The 6,042-nt window shown below is 40.7% G+C and overlaps 1 protein-coding gene across 1 annotated transcript in view; it reads left to right on the top strand.

Annotated features, from left to right (window-relative positions):
* Positions 1 to 6,042, top strand: part of Tasl (TLR adaptor interacting with endolysosomal SLC15A4) — a 149,094-nt gene that overhangs the window by 99,358 nt on the left and 43,694 nt on the right. The window lies entirely within an intron of this gene.

Consider the following 6,042-nt stretch of genomic DNA (forward strand, 5'->3'; position numbering starts at 1 on the left):
ATCCTCCTACCTCAACCTCCCATGTGCTGGGATTACAGGAATATGCCACCATATCCAGTTTTGGGAGATTTTAAATTACTGTTTCAATCTTGTAAGATATTATAGCTCTATTTAGATTATTTATCTCCTCAGGGTTTAACTTTTATATATGAAATGTGTCAAGAAATTCATCCATTTCCTTCAAAATTTCCAGTTTGGTGGAATATAGTTTTTTGAAATGTGTCATTATGATTTTCTCAATTTCATTGGAATCTGTTGTAATGTTTCCTTTTTCATCTTTAATCTTGTTGACTAAGGTCTTCTCTCTCTTTTGGTTAATTTGGCTTGGGATTTATCAATCTTGTTTATCATTTTTAAGGAATTAGCTCTCTTTATTTCATCAATTTTAATTTTAATTTTAAAAATATTTTATTATTTATTTTTTTGAGAGAAAGAGGGAGAGAGAGAGAGAAATTAAGAAATGGTGCCTTTAGCATCTGGCCTATGTGAGTTCTAGGGAATCAGAGCTGGGTCCTTAGGCTTCACAGGTAAGCACCTTAAATGCTAAGCCATCTCTCCAGCCCTCATCAATTTTCAAATTGTTTTCTTAACTTCAATATCCAGTGTTAATTGAATCATTGATTTCTGCACTGATCTTGATTATTTCTTGTCATCTGGTACTTTTTGGTTTGATTCATTAAGTTATTTATTTGAGATCTCTCTCTCTGTTTTTGTAGGGTATGCATTTAGAGCTATAAACTTTCCTCTTAGGTATGTCTTCATTGCATAATGTTGTGTCTGGTTTGGGCATGGGGATGAGAGGAAGGTATGCTTGCTCACTGGGGACCTGTGCCCAGTGGCCTGGTCCTCCTTGCTCCGTGTGGGCTGCCTATAGATGTGTCTGGGTTGGGTGCAATAGGAGTCACCTGTTTTTATTATTATTATTATTTATTTATTCATTTGAGAGCGACAGACAGAGAGAGAAAGAGGCAGATAGATAGAGAATGGGCGCACCAGGGCCTCTAGCCACTGCAAAGGAACTCCAGACGCTTGCGCCCCTTGTGCATCTGGCTAACATGGGTCCTGGGGAATCAAGCTTTGATCCAACGTCCTTAGGCTTGACAGGCAAGCGCTTACCTGCTAAACCATCTCTCCAGCCTGGAGTCTCCTGGTTTTAACAAAGCTAATTTATTGTGAATCTAAAACAGAGTTCATGCAACTACTCCTTTGTGTGAACCTTAAATAATAGATAAATAAAGGATGTCAGTATAGTAGAAATCCTAAATTAACTAGATAACATAATGCTTTCTTCAAGAGCAGTTTATGGTGGAAGAAGTAAGACATTATTTTGGTTTGAGAAGCAATTATCTCTGTTTCCAATATCCAAAAATCAAGCTGAGGTTAAGGCTAAGGAGATACACAGAGAGAAAAACATGAAATCTAGGGAAAAGAGGAGGATTGATTTCAAAATGCATCTAAAGAAAGAAGAACTAAGCCAGGAATAAGTGGCCCAGGCATGTAATCCTAGAATTAGAAGGCTGAGGAAGGAGTGTTGTGAGTTCAAGGTCATTCTTGGCTGTAGTTAAGATGCTGTCCCAACTAAACCAAGTATGTAAACAAACAAAAATCCCTCCAAAAACAGGTCACATATTTTCAGGGAGTATTTCAATTTAGAGTTGATAGGGATTTCAATTTGGTATAGGAATATTTGCTAGACCATTAAGGCAGACAATGTCAAATAAAAGCAAAAGATGACAATTAGCTGAAACCAGGGCCTGGGGAGATGGCTGAGGGATTAATGATTCTCTGGGCCCAAGTTCAATTCACCAGCCACCTATATAATGACATGGGTGATGGATTGAATCAGATGTCCCCCATAAACTTATGTGTTCTGAATGCTTTTTTGAGCAGGGCTTAGGTATGCTATAGCCAGTTTGCCCTTGCCAGAGATTAGTTTAGGCTCACTTTTCTGCTGCTATTTTCCACCTGCTGTGGCAAGGAGGTGATGTCCAACCTCTGGACATGCCATGCATTTTCCTGCCATCACGAAAGTTCCCCTCTAGGCTGTAAGCCAAATAAACAACTTTGCTGCAATGAGAAGTTAACTACAAAAACATGCAAATAAAAAAAAAAATTAAAAAAGAAAGTAGAAACTAAGACATTTCATAGGGTTACAAATTTTTTAAGCCCTCAGACATTTGTCTTGCTACCTCTGATTAATGCTGACTAAAGGGTGTTAGCTGTTGGAATTCAAAGCTGAAGTTTTAGCCCCTCCACACATGCCTTGCTAATCTCCAGCAGATACATTTCATTTTGGGGGGGGGTTGAGGTAGGGTCCCAATCTAGCCCAGGCTGGCCTAGAATTCACTATATAGTCTCAGGCTGATCTCTAACTCACAGTGATCCTCCTACCTCTGCCGCCCAAGTGGTGGGGTTAAAGGTGTGCACAGCACACCTGGCTAGCCAGCACTCGGGAGGCAGAGGAAGGAGGATCACGATGACTTTGAGGCCACCCTGAGATGAGATAGTGAGTTCTAGGTCAGTCTGGGCTAGAGGAAGACCCTATCTTGAAAAAAAAAAAACCCAAATGCTGACATATTGGCCATATTTTCTTCTCTGCCATCTCTTGTTTATTTTTTTATTTGTTGGAGAATGACAGACAGAAAGAGGAGGGAGGGAGGGAGGGAGGGAGAGAGAGAGAGAGAGTGAGTGAGAGAGAGAGAGAGAGAGAGAGAGAGAATGGGGCACATCAGGGCTTACAGCCACTGCAAACAAACTCCAGACATGTGCACCCACTTGTACATCTGGGTCCTGGGGAATCGAACCTTGAACCAGGGTCCTTAGGTTTCATGGGCAAGCGTTTAACCACTAAGCCATCTCTCCAGCCCTCTGCCATCTCTTTATGCAGTGCAAGATGAATGCTTTTCTAATTCTTCCCTGTCTTCCCTATAGATAGGTTAAGTCCATACTCTCTTTCAGGTATCAACTCCTTTAATGATTAGCTTTTATAAACAATCCCCATATGCACTATCTTTAAGCTCCATAATTAGTTAGTTACCTACTATCCAAACCTTTTACTTATAATCTTGACAGTAGATAGATATTCCTTCCCTAAGATGTACTCACTCTAAATTTTTTTGTTTTTGTTTACATGGATTTAATCCAGCTTATTATAAATGCCAATGCTTCCTGACATATATAATACATTTAGATGCATTCTTCTTCACAGTAAATACTCAATAAGCAGCACATGGTTAGGTTTAGATGGATCTATTACAACTGCAAGTTCTGGCTAACTGTGAACACCAGTGCTTCCTGAAATATAACTTAGCTTCTGACAGACCCTCTGTCAGATTCTGTAACATACCTTGAGGTTTAAGTTCAGACATAAAAAGGGATACAAACTTATCCTAAAATTATTGTAAAGAAAAGAAATGGATGCACATATACTTAACTGGGGACTGTCACTTATTTTCTGCAATGCCCACAGGGAGCTGCATTTCCCTCCCACTCTTAACAGACAAGGAAGCTGATGCTCTATGCCCAATGTCACAGCCTGGAATTCAAAGCTCAGCTAGACCACTGTCCAAACCTAAATTGCCCCATATAAATCCCCAGTAACACCAAGATCACTGGCTAATCAATACTCATTTTAAAAATAGAATTTGGGGTATGGCTTAGCAGTTAAGGTTTCCATTCAATTCCCCATTACCCATGCAAGCCAGATGTACAAGGTGGTACATGCATGTGGAGTTTGTGTGCAGTGGCTGGAAGCCCTGGTGCACCCACTCTCCCTCTCTCTCTGCCTTTTCCCCCTCTCTCAAATAAATAAATAAAAATAGAATATTTTAAAAAATAGAATTTTCAGGGATTGGAGTGAGGACTGAGTGGTTAAGGCACTTGCCTGCAAAGCTAAAGAACTCAGGTTCAATTTCCCAGGACCCACATAAGCCAGGTGGTACATGCTTTCTGGAGTTTGTTTGCAGCGGCAGAAGGCCCTGGTGTTCCCATTCTCTCTCTCTCTCTCCACACACACACACACACACACACACACACACACACACATATAATATACGTACATACATACATACATACATATGTATGTATGTATCTGCCTCTTTCTCTCTCAAATACAAGCAAAAATAAAATATAAAATATTTAAGCTAAAAAATAGAATTTTCAGGTGACTTATTATAGCCGTAGGTAGTGCTTCACTGTCATAAAAATAGAACTTTTCTTTTCCTTCTATTGGAAGGCAGGAGCTTGGAAATTATAGTTTCAGGAGCATTGTAACACTTAAATGAAGAAATGTGGTTCACAGCTCTTAACTATTCGTTTTATGGAGAGAAAATTGGAGCATCTAGTTTTAAGTGAACATTTCAAGTATGTACGTAACAAAAGCACGTGGAAATAAACTTGTTCCAAGGCTCAACTAATTGTACTAATCAAACTCAGAACTCAGAGGCTGAGCATGTAAGCTAAACTCTTGAACTTTATTTACCACCTGAACTGAAAATCCTCATAAAACTTGAGGAGGAGCCCCCTTTATTTGTGGCTTTAAGTCAACTGGCTTTAAAACCATTGACAGATCTACATTATTATGAATGATACTATGGTCACATAGACATGACCATGTTTGATCAAAATCACTATTCACTTTTTTGGCAGTGGTAGAGCTTAAGCAGCCCGAAGAGGGGAACCCGTTTCATACCTTGTGATACTTCCCGGGGGAGTGGGGGTGCAAGCTCAATGTTTGGCACACAGTAAGCCAGTAACATCTGTTGGATATGCTGCTCAGTGGACAACCTAGAAAGCCAATGTGTGTATATTCAAGATTGGCCCCACAGCCCAGGCTCAAAGGCACCAGAAACAGGAGAATTTGCTATGTTATGCTGCAGACCAGGAGGGTAACCTGCAGGTTTAGACTTTAGAAAAAAAAAAAATTCAATTCATTGTAGGCACTAGTTCAGTCCCATTTAACTATGAACTGACAGGATAAAAAATGGCCTTAGCAGACACCATGAGATTTCTTTTAAAAAATATTTTATTTTAATTTATTTATGAGAGAGAGGATGAATGGGTGCGCCAGGGCCTCTAGCCACTGCAAATGAACTCCAGAAGCATGTGTTCTGGGGAATTAAACCTGGGTCCTTAGGCTTCACAGGCAAGTGCCTTAATCTCTAAGCCACCTCTCCTGCTCGAGATGGTCATTCACATTGTAAAGGGACTCTCCATAGGACCCTGAATTTGGATCTGATTTAAATGCAGCTTTTCAGGAATAGGCTTCTCTGGTGAGGTGAGTACACCTATTTATTCAGCTTAACTTTCCTCCAAAGACAATAAGGTCTCTTTTTTTTTTAAATTTTGTTCATTTTTATTTATTTATTTGACAGTGACAGAGAGAGAAAGAGGCAGAGAGAGAGAGAGAATGGGTGCACCAGGGCTTCCAGCCACTGCAAACGAACTCCAGACACGTGCGCCCCCTTGTGTAATTGGCTAACGTGGGACCTGGGGAACTGAGCCTCGAACCGGGGTCCTTAGGCTTCACAGGCAAGCGCTTAACCGCTAAGCCATCTCTCCAGCCCAAGGTCTCTTGTTTCCATTCACAGAGCTAGGGAACAAACAGAGCTTGTTAAGGAAGTCAATTGCTTCTTGAAACACTGTCCTCTCACCTTTCCCAGGATCAGAGGAAACCAAGGGCAGAATTAAGAATCACTATGGGGGCTGGAGGGATGGCTTAGCGGTTAAGGCGTTTACCTGCAGAGCCAAAGGAACCAAGTTCAATTCCCTAGGACCCACGTAAGCCAGATGCACATGGTGGGAAATGCGTCTGGAGTTTCTTTGTAGTGCCTGGAAGTCCTGGCGTGCCCATTCTCTCTCTCTTTCTCAAAAAAATAAAAAATAAAAAAATTATATAAAAAAAGAATCACTATGGGCCTCTTCTACCACTCTCTCACACCTCAGAGGTTTACATGTTCAGACGACAGATGAGAAATTTCAAAGCCACTTCTTCACATGGGTGACCAACTCCTTCACCCCAACACTGATGCCCATGAACAGTGG

The sequence above is a fragment of the Jaculus jaculus genome, chromosome X (assembly GCF_020740685.1).
Source record: "Jaculus jaculus isolate mJacJac1 chromosome X, mJacJac1.mat.Y.cur, whole genome shotgun sequence".
Classification (NCBI taxonomy): domain Eukaryota; kingdom Metazoa; phylum Chordata; class Mammalia; order Rodentia; family Dipodidae; genus Jaculus; species Jaculus jaculus.